Source organism: Pseudophryne corroboree, chromosome 5, assembly GCF_028390025.1.
Source record: "Pseudophryne corroboree isolate aPseCor3 chromosome 5, aPseCor3.hap2, whole genome shotgun sequence".
Classification (NCBI taxonomy): Eukaryota; Metazoa; Chordata; class Amphibia; order Anura; family Myobatrachidae; genus Pseudophryne; species Pseudophryne corroboree.
The window spans coordinates 42,855,819-42,872,650 of NC_086448.1; positions in this window are offsets into that span (position 1 = coordinate 42,855,819).

Here is a 16,832-nt window from a genome sequence, read left to right on the forward strand (position 1 = left end):
GCATCATGTGCTGTTTGGGGACTATTTTTTTAAGTGACATCCTGTCTGACACTGCAGTGCCACTCCTAGATGGGCCAGGTGTTTGTGCCAGCCACTTGGGTCGCTTTGCTTATTCATCCAGCGACCTAGGTGCACCTCTTTTTTCCTTTGCATCATGTGCTGTTTGGGGACTATTTTTTTAAGTGCCATCCTGTCTGACACTGCAGTGCCACTCCTAGATGGGCCAGGTGTTTGTGCCGCCCACTTGGGTCGCTTAGCTTAGTCATCCAGCGACCTTGGTGCAAATTTTAGGACTAAAAATAATATTGTGAGGTGTGAGATGTTCAGAATAGACTGGAAATGAGTGGAAATTATGGTTATTGAGGATAATAATACTATGGGATCAAAATTACCCCCAAATTCTATGATTTAAGCTGTTTTTGAGGGGTATTTGAAAAAAAAACACCCGAATCCAAAACACACCTGAATCCGTCAAAAAAATTTCATGGAGGTTTTGCCAAAACGCGTCCGAATCCAAAACACGGCCGTGGAACCGAATCCAAAACCAAAACACAAAACCCGAAAAATTTCCGGTGCACATCTCTATACTAAATCCACTCTGTGTCATACTGTAATCGCTCCAACTACTTATTAGCTTAAAATTAATTATATCCCTAGTACAATAATTAATGACAGGAAATGATGTCATAACTTAATCTCCTAATGGTACCAAGTATAAATAGCAGTCCTTGTTATTCACCCCTTACCCCTTGATGAAGTCAGACAGACGAAATGCGTTGGATGTACCTCATTGACTCTCCATATTAGGAAAACTTGAAGTCTCCTACTTTTATTACAATTGATATTTTAGTCTTGTCTTTTTAGCTCTGGAATTATTTATATCCTCATATATTTTTGGATCCCCATATGTTTTTAGTTTTTAAATAAGTTTAATATATTTTTAGAATAAAATGGTTGTTGTACTTTTTATCTGAAAATGTTCCTGCCTCCCTTTATACAATTGTTTTACAACAGCATTTAGAATATAGCCTTCTTACCGAGATATTAATTCCTAGAAACACGTTTGGTCGCTGATATCGCTATCCCCACATCTATATTTTACCTAAGCAGCATCTTACCCATGCTTAGTATTTAGGGGTTAGCCAACACCCTATATATTTAAGGGAGTGAGTGACTTCCTATATTGTGTTTTTACTAACGCATGTGACGCCATACTCCTATTGCTCATATACAGTATATATATATATATCTATATATATATATATATATATATTTATTTATAGCAGGGTGTCTGGCATAATCTTTGTTGAGAGACAGGGTGGAGAGTTCCCTTCAAGATGGACAGGTTTCTAACGAAGGGCTAGCCTGTGGTGTGAGAGGAGGTGGGAGTGGTGGTGGTAACAAATGGATTGGATGTTGTGGTTTCTTCCTTTTTACCACCTGGATTCCCATCTGCCCACCAATTTGCTGTATTTTTTTATTTTTATTGAATTGTTGACTTGTTACATTTTAATAATTGCTTGTCAGTGTTATAACTGTTTACAGTATCTTTCCCTAACATGCTGTTATTCCTAACTGAGCAGGTGTATGAACAGGTGTAGTGTGGTGGGAAGGAATTGCATTTTAATGGCTGCAGATTCATTATTTATTGTTTATTAACAGTTTCTTATATATCGCAGCATATGCCATTCGCGCTTTACAATTAGAACAGTAATAGAACAAAACTGGGTAAAAACAGGCAGACATAGAGGTAGGAAGGCCCTGCTCACAAGCAGGGGTGTATCTACCCATTGGCCAGGACGGCACTTACCAGGGGCGCCAGCCGAGGAGGGGGCACCGCCCGGCAGTACCACCCTCGGCCAATGGGTGGAACCACTTAGTAGTGGCATCGTCTGGGCTGGAGGATCTCACAGTAGGCAGGAACAGGTGCCGGTGTTCGGCACAGCAATGCACTAGTGAAGAACGTGAAAGTAAACTACAGTTCCCAGCAACCCTGGCTGTCGGGAGCTCCTGGCAGCAAGGGTTGCTGGGAGCTGTAGTTTACTTTCACTTTCTTCATGTAGTGAAGTGCGGTGCCGAAGTGCGGTGTTCCTACCTGGTGTGCAATCCTCCATTCAAGGCGATGCCCAGCTCATCACACTAGGTACTGCAACATATTAATTGGGGGGGAGGACTATATGCAGGGAGGGGGGAGACTATGTACTGGGAGGGGGAGACTATGTACTGGGAGGGGAGAGGACTATATGCAGGGAGGGGGGAGATGCTGTGCTGGGAGAGGAGAGGACTATATGCAGGGAGAGGGGATACGCTGTGCTGGGAGAGGAGAGGACTCTATGCAGGGAAGGGGGAGACTATGTACTGGGAGGGGAGAGGATTATATGCAGGAGGGGTGCTGTGTGCTGGGAGGGTAGAGGACTATATGCATAGGGAGAGACTCTGTGCTGTGAGGGGAGAGGACTATATGCAGGGAGGGGGGAGACTGTGCTGGGAGGGGAGATGACTATATGTAGAGGGGGAGACTGTGCTGGGAGGGGAGAGGACTATATGCAGGGAGGGGGAAACCATGGCTATGTGCAGGGAGGGGGAGACCATGGTTATGTGCAGAGAGGGGGAGACCATGGCTATGTGCAGGGAGGGGGAGACCATGGCTATGTGCTGGGAGCGGGATGGAGACTGCGGCTATGTGCTGGGAGCGGGATGGAGACTACTTCTATGTGCTGGGAGGGGGTGGGGACTACAGCTATGTGCTGGGATGGGGTGGGGACTATAGCTATGTGCTGGGGACAGGAGGTTATCTACCCATTGTCCAGGATGGCACTCACCAGGTGCACTGCTGAGGAGGGGGCGCTGCCTGGTGGTGCCACCCTTGGCCAGGGAGTGGAATCACTTAGTAGTGGCAGTGCCTGGGCTGGTGGATCATACAGCAGCCAAGAGATGGCGCCGGTGTTTGGCACCACAATGCACCACAGTGAAGAAACTCAAACTAAACTACTAGAATGTTATTCTTAATATATCACTACATCACCACTACTAGGTAGTGCAAATAGATACCTTTTCACTGCCATTAATATTGGATTATACCCCTTGACTGCGGGTGGCATCGCTGGGCAGTGCCCCTCCTTGGCCGAGCCAGGCACTGCTGATTTCTCCACAGTGTGACAAGGATTACTGTGTGGGCATGATGTGTATGGGGCACTAGTGTGTGACATACTGTGTATAAGGGGTACTACTGTGTAACATAATTTGAATTGGGAGTACTATAGTGTGGTCATGCCCCTTTCCCACAAGATCATGCCCCTTTTTTGCACATGCATCTTCCCTATTTCAAATATGTGGGGGGCGCCAGTACCTTACTTTTCCAGGGGCGCCCGGTCTCCTAGATAAACCTATGCTCACAAGCTTACAATCTATAGGGAAATAGGCATTGATACACAAGGATAGATGCTACCCATTGCATAATGGTCCACCAGATTGCTAGGTTCTTAATGGTTGTATGATATGATCAGGTGAGATTGCATCAACCTGTGCAAGGGGACCTGGGGACCTTTCTTGTGGCAGGGTCCAGTACTGTGCTAGTTAAGACAAAGTGGGTTCTCCACAAATCAGGTTGCATCAGAAACATAGCCCCCCCCCCCTCCCCCCCGGCTTATTGATTATGCTGATTTGCCTTGAACTTATTGACTGCAATGCTTTCTTGACCAACTATTCTTTGTTCAGATTACAAGTAATAGAGCTCTGAGTATCTGTGTCTTATTTCGGTGTTACCTTATATTGGGTAAGGGAGGAGTGCATGGACTTTTGGTTTTGTAAAGCCTAGATGAAGCCATCCACAGTTCCAAATTGCATCCATTTTCACAATGCTTTCAAATCACCCGCATTATCTGTATGATATCACAAATCCATATCATGTTGCAAAATTAGTGAATAAAACTTTCACTTCTAAAACTGCCGTGGACATGGCATTATCCTTAATATATTCTCATTTAGGAGTGGCTTATCACAGTATAGCAAATATAACTTGAAAAATCTATGTACCTCATTTTATGGCTTTATTGGTGTTTTTCAGTAGTAAATCAAGACATTGGGTTATTTCTGCTGGCCAGAATTAGGTGGATATCTAGTAAGGTGGAGAGAGATAAAGAACCAGCGAATCAGCTCAAAACTGTTACAGGCTGTGTTAAAAAATTACAGTTAGGGGCTGGTTGGCTGGTACTTTATCTTTCCCCACTTCTTTTCAAGGGTTAGTACATCTGCCCCTACTGTAAGTTAGAAAGTTGTTGGGTCATGTCCACCACATACAGTACTGTAGGTAATGATAGGTATGTATCAAAGAGAGCCTTGAAGATCCACATTATGGTCACAAGTTTTGATAACGCTTTTCCACAAAAACAATTTAGGAGGGAGGACAAGAAAAATGTATTCCTCATTTAAAATTAATCTCCAAAGACTGGATGAGATGTGTACCTTTAAATGCCACAATCACCTGTGAGAAGTGGTACACGCTTGGTATTTCATAACCCAGCGACAACTGAGAGTCACGTGCTTGGAATTCTAAGGATTAAGTTTCAATCTGTCAGTGAAATCCAAACCAAGCTTCAGATTTCTACGGAATAATAAAATATGTCAGCAAGCATCTTTCACAAAAAAATACCATGTGAAGTTACAGTAGCTGAAGAACACAGCATCGCCAGACAGACAGACAGCAATAAGGAGCAGGCACTTTTATTAATACAATAGTTGTGACTTCTCGGGGGGTGGGGGGGGGGGGGGTGGGGGGTGGGGGGGGTGGTGTTCAAATTTAAACTCTAGGAACGTTTCTGTTCTGTTATAAAAGACAACATTTTCCAGCTGTGACTTCTGTGGTTTACAAGTGTTTTGCAAGAGTAAGACAGATTCCAAGAAATTAACAACACTTGCATCAACAAGGAGATAAGATAGAGAGACTGAATGTACCATATGTAACTCCTATAAATCCTGGCAGAAGACACGACCCAGGATCCACGAGATAAAAGGTGCTTCTAAACCTCCACTCAGTCTGGCTGCATACTGTTTTTTTTTTTATATGCAGACAACATACTAATTCAGCAGCTACTGTGGATGAAATGAATATACACAGATGTATCCAGGCGCAGCTTTTCGGCGACGTGTGGTCACGCATTGCGGCATGCGACTATTCGTTGCAGTGTGCGCGTAGCCGCGTAGTAATCTGTGTAATCGCAACATTCATTCCTTTTGGCCATGTGCATGTGATTTGGGCACACTTTTTGCACTTGCTTTGCCATGATGCATATTTAGCGTTGTAAAGCTGAGCCTGGATACAACTGTAGTATAGATAGTTCAGCTGGGTGTGATACATTATCCTGGCGTTCGGGATGCCAGTGGTCACATGACTGGCTCCGGCACCCCAAAGCAAAAACTCACGTCAGTTTTGGGGGGTAAGTAGGCTAAACCCCCCCCCCCCCTAAACCTAACCCTCCTCTGGTGGTGGCTAGGGAAAATCTAGGGTGGTGGCGGCTACACCTAATATTGGGGTGGTGGATATGGCTAACCACCGCCCTAGTGCCTAACCATAATCTCCCCTAATGCCAGGGCAAGCCAGCTTAGCCCAGGTTCTTTCTCTGTGTGAACAGGTCCTCCCGGGTCAAAATTGCTGGGGCCTCAACACTGGTCACAGCCAGCGTTGAAGACCGGCAATTTCGATCTGGGGCGACCCAGGTTGCCCCGGCAATTTACATTTCCTTTTCCCTGTCTGAAAGAGGTATTAATCAGTTACAGGGCTTAAAGCGAATGTTAAGTTAATTAAATAAAAATGGTATTATTTAATAATTATACCCATGCACACTTACTGGTGTCAGGTTGGAAGAGATACTATCGGGCATATTTATAACAATCCGCATTTTTAATGAAGATGATATTTTTTGCGTAAATTTGCAAAGTGCAAATACATTTTCTCACCTAACCTTACAAATGTTCTCTTGCCAGGAGATAGGCTGTGATATGAACTGGACCTGACGAAGAGGTGGAAGCAGTGGGATAGCGTGATGATATCCCGTTGCTTCTAGGTTCAGGTTCCTGGCAGCCAATGGCTCCCTTTCGGGAGCAATTTGCAAGTTAGTAGCCCATAGGCTTACATTATGATAACATCATCCGGAGATATAGATGCCATCTACAGATGGTGTTATTCTATCGGGTGAAGCTCTAAAAGAAAGTCTGACAGTTTTGCAGTCCCCATATGGCTGATGTCAGAAATGGAGGGACTGCAGTAGATATCGGAGATATGTGCAGTGGTCAGTGGCGTATCTATAATAGGTGCATGGTGTGCAGTGCATGCTGGCCCCCAGGGTCAAGGGGGGCTAACACCGCATACCCGGCAGCCATTTTTTAAATACCCACCTCTCAGGAGTCCCTCGCTGGTGGCAGCATCTCTCAACAAATATGAGATGTGCAGCGGGCATTTTTCGAGTTTTGTGTTTTGGTTTTGGATTCGGTTCCGCGGTCGTGTTTTGGATTCGGACACGTTTTGGCAAAACCACCCTTTCGGATTTTTGTCGGATTTGGATACGTTTTGGATGTTTTTTTTTTTTTTTAAACCTCAGAAACAGCTTAAATCATAGAATTTTGGGGTCATTTTGATCCTATAGTATTATTAACCTAAATAAACATAATTTCCACTCATTTCTAGTCTATTCTGTACACCTCACAATATTATTTTTAGTCCTAAAATTTGCACCGAGGTCACTGGATGACTAAGCTAAGTGACGCAAGTGGGCGGCACAAACACCTGGCCCATCTAGGAGTGGCACTGCAGTGTCAGAGAGGATGGCACTTAAAAAAATAGTCACCAAACAGCACATGATGCAAAGATAAATATTAAAGAGGGGCAAGATGGAATTGTCCTTGGGACCTCCCACCCACCCTTATTTTGTATAAACAGGACATGCACACTTTAACAAACCCATAATTTCAGCGACAAGGTCTGCCACACGACTGTGGCTGAAATGACTGGTTGGTTTGAGCCCCCACCAAAAAAGAAGCAATCAATCTCTCCTTGCAAAAACTGGCTCTACAGAGGCAAGATGTCCTCCTCATCCTCATCCTCCGATTACTCAATCCTTTCACTGTGTACATCCTCCTCCTCACAGAGTATTAATTCATCCCCACTGGAATCCACCATCACAGGTCCCTGTGTACTTTCTGGAGGCAATTGCTGCTAAATGTCTCTATGGAGGAATTTATAATTCATTTTGATGAACATCATCTTCTCCACATTTTCTGGAAGTAACCTCCTATGCCGATCGCTGACAATGTGACTGGCTGCACTAAACACTCTTTCGGAGTACACACTGGAGGGGGGGCAATTTAGGTAAAATAACACCAGGGCCTCCAAATTGCCTTTTTTTTCCTGCCAGTATACAGTACGTACGGACTGTCTGACGTGCCTACTTGGATGTGGTCACTCATATAATCCTCCACCATTCTCTCAATGGTGACAGAATCATATGCAGTGATAGTAGACAACATGTCAGTAATCGTTGCCAGGTCCTTCAGTCCGGACCAGATGCCAGCACTTGCTCCTGACTGCCCTATATCACCGCCAGTGGGTAGTTTGGGAAATTTTATCCTTTTCCTGGCAGCTCCAGTGGTGGTAGAAAATGAAGGAGGAGCTGTTGGCGGGTCACATTCCGCTTGACTTGACATTTGCCTCACCAGCAGGTCTTTGAACATCTGCAGACTTGTGTCTGCCGGAAAGAGAGATACAACGTAAGCTTTAAACCTAGGATCGAGCATGGTGGCCAAAATGTAGTGCTCTGATTTCAACAGATTGACCACCCGTGAATCCTGGTTAAGCGAATGAAGAGCTCCATCCACAAGTCCCACATGCCTAGCGGAATCACTCCGTTTTTGCTCCTCCTTCAATCTCTTCAGCTGCTTCTGCAAAAGCCTAATGAGGGGAATGACCTGACTTAGGCTGGCAGTGTCTGAACTGACTTTACGTGTGGCAAGTTCAAAGGGTTGGAGAACCTTGCACAACATGGAAATCATTCTCCACTGCGCTTGATTCAGGTGCATTCCCCCTCCTTTGCCTATATCGTAGGCAGATGTATAGGCTAGAATGGCCTTTTGCTGCTCCCCCATTCTCTGAAGCATATAGAGTGTTGAATTACACCTCATTACCACCTCTTGCTTCAGCTGATGGCAGGGCATGTTCATTAGTGTTTGCTGGTGCTCCAGTCTTCGGGATGCGGTGGCTGAATGCCGAAAGTGGCACGCAATTTTTCGGGCCACCGACAGCATCTCCTGTACGCCCCTGTCGTTTTAAAAAAAAATTCTGCACACTAAATTAATTGTATGTGCAAAATATGGGACGTGCTGGAATTTGCCCACATGTAATGCACGCACAATATTGGGGGCGTTGTCCGATATCATAAATCCCCAGGAGAGTCCAATTGGGGTAAGCCAATCTGCGATGATGTTCCTCAGTTTCCGTGAGAGGTTGTCAGCTGTGTGCCTCTTATGGAAAGCGGCGATACAAAGAGTAGCCTGCCTAGGAACGAGTTGGCGTTTGCGAGATGCTGCTACTGGTGCCGCCGTTATTGTTGCTGCGGGAGGCAATACATCTACCTAGTGGGCTGTCACAGTCCTATAGTCCTTAGTCTGCCATGCTCCACTTGTCCACATGTCCGTGGTTAAGTGGACAGTGGGTACAACTGCATTTTTTAGGACACTGAGAACACTTTTTCTGACGTCTGTGTACATTCTCGGTATCGCCTGCCTAGAGAAAAGGAACTAAGATGGGATTTGGTAACGGGGACACACTACCTCAAGCAATTCTCTAAGTCCCTGTGAACTAACGGTGGATACCGGACGCACGTCTAACACCAACATAGTTGTCAAGGCCTGAGTTATCCGCTTTCAAACAGGATGACTGCTGTGATATTTCATCTTCCTCGCAAAGGACTGTTGGACAGTCAATTGCTTACTGTAAGCAGTACAAGTGGTCTTCCGACTTCCCCTCTGGAATGACGATTGACTCCCAGCAGCAACAACAGCAGCACCAGCAACAACAGCAGCAGTAGTAGGCGTTCCACTCAAGTATCCATTGGAGGAATCACAGTTAGGAGAGGACTCGTCAGACTTGTCAGTGACATGGCTTGCAGGACTATTGGCATTCCTGTCTAAGGAGGAAATTGACATTGAGGGAGTTGGTGGTGTGGTTTGCAGGAGCTTGAGTACAAGAGGAAGAAGGGATTTAGTTGTCAGTGGCCTGCTTCTGCTGTCACCCAAAGTTTTTGAACTTGTCAATGACTTCTGATGAATGAGCTCTAGGTGACGTATAAGGGAGGATATTCCTAGGTGGTTAACGTCCTTACCCCTACTTATTATTAGTGATGTGCACCGGAAATTTTTTGGGTTTGTGTTTTGGTTTTGGATTCGGTTCTATGGCCGTGTTTTGGATTCCGACGCGTTTTGGCAAAACCTCCCTGAAATTTTTTTGTCGGATTCGGGTGTTTTTTTTTACAAAAAGCCCTCAAAAACAGCTTAAATCATAGAATTTGGAGGTAATTTTGATCCCATAGTATTATTAACCTCAATAACCATAATTTCCACTCATTTCCAGTCTATTCAGAACACCTCACTCCTCACAATATTATTTTTAGTCCTAAAAATTGCACCGAGGTCGCTGGGTGACTAAGCTAAGCGACCCAAGTGGTCGACACAAACACCTGGCCCATCTAGCAGTGGCACTGCAGTGTCAGACAGGATGGCAGATTTAAAAAATAGTCACCAAACAGCACATGATGCAAAGAAAAAAAGAGGTGCACCAAGGTCGCTGGATGGATAAGCTAAGCGACCCATGTGGCCGACACAAACACCAGGCCCATCTAGGAGTGGCACTGCAGTGTCAGACAGGATGGCAGGTTTAAAAAATAGTCCCCAAACAGCACATGATGCAAAGAAAAAAAGAGGCGCACCAAGGTCGCTGTGTGACTAAGCTAAGCGACACAAGTGGCCGACACAAACACCTGGCCCATCTAGGAGTGGCACTGCAGTGTCAGGCAGGATGGCACTTCATAAAAATAGTCCCCAAACAGCACATGATGCAAAGAAAAAATGAGGTGCACCAAAGTCGCTGGATGGCTAAGCTAAGCGACACAAGTGGCCGACACAAACACCTGGCCCATCTAGGAGTGGCACTGCAGTGTCAGACAGGATGGCACTTCAAAAAATAGTCCCCAAACAGCACGATGCAAAGAAAAAAAGAGGTGCACCAAGGTCGCTGGATGGCTAAGCTAAGCGACCCAAGTGGCCGACACAAACACCTGGCCCATCTAGGAGTGGCACTGCAGTGTCAGACAGGATGGCACTTAAAAAAATAGTCACCAAACAGCACATGATGCAAAGATAAATGAAAGAAAAAAGAGGTGCAAGGTGGAATTGTCCTTGGGCACTCCCACCCACCCTTATGTTGTATAAACAGGACATGCACACTTTAACAAACCCCTCATTTCAGCGACAGGGTCTGCCACACGACTGTGACTGAAATGACTGGTTGGTTTGGGCCCCCACCAAAAAAAGAAGCAATCAATCTCTCCTTGCAAAAACTGGCTCTACAGAGGCAAGATGTCCACCTCCTCCTCATCCTCCGATTCCTCACCCCTTTCACTGTGTACATCCCCCTCCTCACAGATAATTAATTCGTCCCCACTGGAATCCACCATCTCAGGTCCCTGTGTACTTTCTGGAGGCAATTGCTGGTGAATGTCTCCATGGAGGTATTGATTATAATTCATTTTGATGAACATCATCTTCTCCACATTTTTTGGAAGTAACCTCGTACGCCGATTGCTGACAAGGTGAGCGGCTGCACTAAACACTCTTTCGGAGTACACACTGGAGGTCGGGAGGGCACCTTAGGTAAAATAAAGCCAGTTTCTGAAAGGGCCTCCAAATTGCCTCTTTTTCCTGCCAGTATACGTACGGACTGTCTGACGTGCCTACTTGGATGCGGTCACTCATATAATCCTCCACCATTCTTTCAATGGTGACAGAATCATATGCAGTGACAGTAGACGACATGTCAGTAATCGTTGGCAGGTCCTTCAGTCCGGAAAAGATGTCAGCACTCGCTCCAGACTGAACTGCATCACCGCCAGCGGGTGGGCTCGGAATTCTTAGCCTTTTCCTCGCAGCCCCAGTTGCGGGAGAATGTGAAGGAGGAGCTGTTGACGGGTCACGTTCTGCTTGACTTGACAATTTTCTCACCAGCAGGTCTTTGAACATCTGCAGACTTGTGTCTGCCGGAAAGAGAGATACAATGTAGGTTTTAAATCTAGGATCGAGCACGGTGGCCAAAATGTAGTGCTCTGATTTCAACAGATTGACCACCCGTGAATTCTGGTTAAGCGAATTAAGGGCTCCATCCACAAGTCCCACATGCCTAGCAGAATCGCTCTGTATTAGCTCCTCCTTCAATCTCTCCAGCTACTTCTGCAAAAGCCTGATGAGGGGAATGACCTGACTCAGGCTGGCAGTGTCTGAACTGACTTCAATTGTGGCAAGTTCAAAGGGTTGCAGAACCTTGCACAACGTTGAAATCATTCTCCACTGCGCTTGAGTCAGGTGCATTCCCCCTCCTTTGCCTATATCGTAGGCAGATGTATAGGCTTGAATGGCCTTTTGCTGCTCCTCCATCCTCTGAAGCATATAGAGGGTTGAATCCCACCTCGTTACCACCTCTTGCTTCAGATGATGGCAGGGCAGGTTCAGGACTGTTTGCTGGTGCTCCAGTCTTCGGCACGCGGAATGGCGAAAATGGCCCGCAATTCTTCGGGCCACCGACAGCATCTCTTGCACGCCCCTGTCGTTTTTTAAATAATTCTGCACCACCAAATTCAATGTATGTGCAAAACATGGGACGTGCTGGAATTAGCCCACATGTAATGCACGCACAATATTGGTGGCGTTGTCCGATGTCACAAATCCCCAGGAGAGTCCAATAGGGGTAAGCCATTCTGCGATGATGTTCCTCAGCTTCCGTTAGAGGTTGTCAGCTGTGTGCGTCTTATGGAAAGCGGTGATACAAAGCGTAGCCTGCCTAGGAACGAGTTGGCATTTGCGAGATGCTGCTACTGGTGCCGCCGCTGCTGTTCTTGCTGCGGGAGGCAATACATCTACCCAGTGGGCTGTCACAGTCATATAGTCCTGAGTCTGCCCTGCTCCACTTGTCCACATGTCCGTGGTTAAGTGGACATTGGGTACAACTGCATTTTTTAGGACACTGGTGACTCTTTTTCTGACGTCTGTGTACATTCTCGGTATCGCCTGCCTAAAGAAATGGAACCTAGATGGTATTTGGTACCGGGGACACAGTACCTCAATCAATTCTCTAGTTCCCTGTGAATTAACGGTGGATACCGGAAACACGTTTCTCACCACCCAGGCTGCCAAGGCATGAGTTATCCGCTTTGCAGCAGGATGACTGCTGTGATATTTCATCTTCCTCGCAAAGGACTGTTGGACAGTCAATTGCTTACTGGAAGTAGTACAAGTGGTCTTCCGACTTCCCCTCTGGGATGACGATCGACTCCCAGCAGCAACAACAGCAGCACCAGCAGCAGTAGGCGTTACACTCAAGGATGCATCGGAGGAATCCCAGGCAGGAGAGGACTCGTCAGACTTGACAGTGACATGGCCTGCAGGACTATTGGCGTTCCTGTCTAAGGAGGAGGAAAATGACACTGAGGGAGTTGGTGGTGTGGTTTGCGGGAGCTTGGGTACAAGAGGAAAGGATTTAGTTGTCAGTGGACTGCTTCCGCTGTCACCAAAAGTTTTTGAACTTGTCAATGACTTCTGATGAATGCGCTCCAGGTGACGTTTAATTTAGGATGTTCTAAGGTGGTTAACGTCCTTACCCCTACTTATTACAGCTTGACAAAGGCAACACACGGCTTGACAAATGTTAACCGCATTTCTGTTAAAATAATTCCACACCGACGAGGTGATTTTTTTTGTAATTTGACCAGGCATGTCAATGGCCATATTCGTCCCACGGACAACAGGTGTCTCCCCGGGTGCCTGACTTAAACAAACCATCTCACCATCAGAATCCTCCTTGTCAATTTCCTCCTCAGTGCTAGCAACACCCATATACTCATCCTGGTGTACTTCAACAGTGACATCTACAATTTGACTATCAGGAACTGGACTGCAGGTGCTCCTTCCAGCACTTGCAGGGGGCGTGCAAATGGTGGAAGGCGCCACCTCTTCCCTTCCAGTCCAGTGTTGGGAAGGTCAGGCATCGCAACCGACACAATTGGACTCTCTATGGGGATTTGTGATTTAGAAGAACACACAGTTCTTTGCTGTGCTTTTGCCAGCTTAAGTCTTTTCATTTTTCTAGCGAGAGGATGAGTGCTTCCATCCTCATTTGAATCTGAACCACTAGCCATGAACATAGGCCAGGGCCTCAGCCGTTTCTTGCCACTCCGTGTTGTGAATGGCATATTGGCAAGTTTACGCTTCTCATCAGATGCTTTTAATTTTGATTTTTGGGTCATTTTACTGAACTTTTGTTTTTTGGATTTTACATGCTCTCTACTATGACATTGGGCATCGACCTTGGCAGACGACGTTGATGGCATTTCATCGTCTCTGCCATGACTAGTGGCAGCAGCTTCAGCACGAGGTGGAAGTGGATCTTGATTTTTCCTTTTTTTACCCTCCACATTTTTGTTCTCCAATTTTTAATGTGTGTTGATTTATATGCCAGTAATATATCAATAGCAAAGGCCTACTGTATCGTACTGCTATATATTATATACTGGTGGTCAGCAAAATTCAGCACTGTCCTCCTTCTATATATACTGTGCACAACTAAAATGCACCACAGGTATGGATGGATAGTATACTTGACGACACAGAGGTAGGTAGAGCAGTGGACTACTGTACCGTACTGCTATATAATACTGGAGGTCACTGGTCAGCAAAACTCTGCACTGTCCTCCTACTATATACCACAATGCAGCACAGATATGGAGCGTTTTTCAGGCAGAGAACGTAGATATTTTCAGCACACTGAGCACAGATATTTGCAAGCACACTGAGCACAGATATTTGCAGCACACTGAGCACAGATATTTGCAGCACACTGAACACAGAAACTGAGAGAACGCTGCACGTCCTCTCCCTATCATCTGCAATGCACGAGTGAAAATGGCGGCGACGCGCGGCTCCTTATATAGAATACAAATCTCGCGAGAATCCGACAGCGGGATGATGACGTTCGTGCACGCTAGGGTTAACCGAGCAAGGCTGGAGGATTCGAGTCTGCCTCGGAACCGTGTAAAATGGGTGAAGTTCGGGGGGGTTCGGATTCCTAGGAACCGAACCCGCTCATCACTACTTATTATAGCTTGACAAAGGCAACACACGGCTTGACACCTGTTGTCCTTATTTCTGTTGAAATAATTCCACACTGAAGAGGTGATTTTTTTTTGTATTTTGCCATATTCATCCCACGAATAGCAGGTGTCTCCCCGGGTGCCAAACCACCTCACCTACAGAATCCTCCTCGTCAATTTCCTTCTCAGCGCCAGCAACACCCATTTCCTCATCCTGGTGCACTTCAACAGTGACATATTCAATTTGAATATCAGGAACTGGACTTTGGGTGCTCCTTCCAGCACTTGCAGGGGGCGTGCAAATGGTGGAAGGAGCCACCTCTTCCCGTCCAGTGTTGGGAAGGTCAGGCATCGCAACCGACACAATTGGACTCTCCTTGGGGATTTGTGATTTAGAAGAACGCACAGTTCTTTGCTGTGCTTTTGCCAGCTTAACGCTTTTCATTTTTCTAGCGGGAGGATGAGTGCTTCCATCCTCATGTGAAGCTGAACCACTAGTCATGAGGAACATAGGAGAGAGCCTTAGCCGTTCCTTGCCACTCCGTGTCGTAAATGGCATATTGGCAACTTTACGCTTCTCAGACGATTTTAATTTAGATTTTTGGGTCATTTTACTGAACTTTTGCTTTTTGGATTTTACATGCTCTCTACTATGACATTGGGCATCGGCCTTGGCAGACGACGTTGATGGCATTTCATTGTCTCTGCCATGACTAGTGGTAGCAGCTTCAGCACTAGGTGGAAGTGGTATTAATCTTTCCCTATTTTACCCTCCAAATTTTTGTTCTCCATTTTTTAATGTGTGGAATTATATGCCAGTAATATATCTGGAATTAGACGGCAGTAATGTCTGGAATTAGATACCACTAGATAGATAACAGATACCACTGTGACTGGAATGATGATGACCTATGCACAGTGACAGGACACTACCACAGCACCCTACAGCAGCAAGATGCAGCACAAGACACTGTACTAGTATTAGTAATGTAGTATTACTGAGCACCACAAGACACTGAGCACTGATTATACTGAGCACTGATACTGAGCAGTGATGATACTGAGCACTGATACTGAGCACTGATGATACTGAGCACTGATGACACTGAGCACTGGTGATACTGAGCACTGATTATACTGAGCACTGATGATACTGAGCACTGATACTGAGCACTGATTATACTGAGCACTGATTATACTGAGCACTGATGATACTGAGCACTTATTATACTGAACACTGATGATACTGAGCACTGATACTGAGCACTGATGATACTGAGCACTGGTGATACTGAGCACTGATTATACTGAGCACTGATGATACTGAGCACTGATACGGAGCACTGATTATACTGAGCACTGATTATACTGAGCACTGATGATACTGAGCACTTATTATACTGAACACTGATGATACTGAGCACTGATACTGAGCACTGATGATACTGAGCACTGATGATACTTAGCACTGATTTTACTGAGCAATGATGATACTGAGCACTGATGATAGTGAGCACTGATGATACTGGGCACTGATACTGAGCACTGATGATACTGAGCTATGACACTGAGCAACACGATGCAGCACAAGACACTGTACTAGTAACTATTACAGAGCAGCACAAAAGCACTCTGGAATTGTCACCCCCCAGATACCACTGTGACTGGAATGATGATGAACGATACACAGTCACAGGACACTACTACCACAGCACCCTACAGCAGCAAGATGCAGCACAAGAGAGACACTGTACTAGTATTACTGAGCAGCAATAAGCACTGATACTGAGCACTAATATTGAGATTTGCCACTGAGAGAACGTAGCCACGTCCTCTCTGTACCCTCTACAATGCACGAGTGAAAATGGCGGCGACGCGTGGCTCTTTATATGGAATCCGAAACTCGCGAGAATCTGACAGCGGGATGATGACATATTGCCTCATTCGGTTTTCCGAGTCAGGTGGGAACAACCGAGCCTGCCTCGGGCCGTGTAAAACACGTGGAGTTCGGGGGGGGGGGGGGGGGGGGGTTCGGTTCTCGGAGAACCGAACCCACTCATCTCTACTACAAATCTCCGGTAAATTGCGTGGTCGACATTTTTCCGGAGGTTTGTGCTTGTGCAGTAAAGAAATCTATGGTAAAATGGCCACTGCACAGTTTTCCCAGAGATTTGTGCATGAACATTAGAGTCTGTGGCCCTCTAGTGATCATTTGATCTGATGAGCACCGGCTACAGAGGAGGGTGCTTCAATGGAGGACCCTACTATTATATGCCCCTGATTGTGGTCCCTCCATTGTACATTCTGGGGATACTTTATGGGCCTAATTGAGATTCGGTTGCAAAGTGGCTTTTGTACACAAACTTGTCTGTTTTCTTACTGCACTTGCACCTGAACCTCAGCGTGCACACATATAAGGAGTGAGTTATG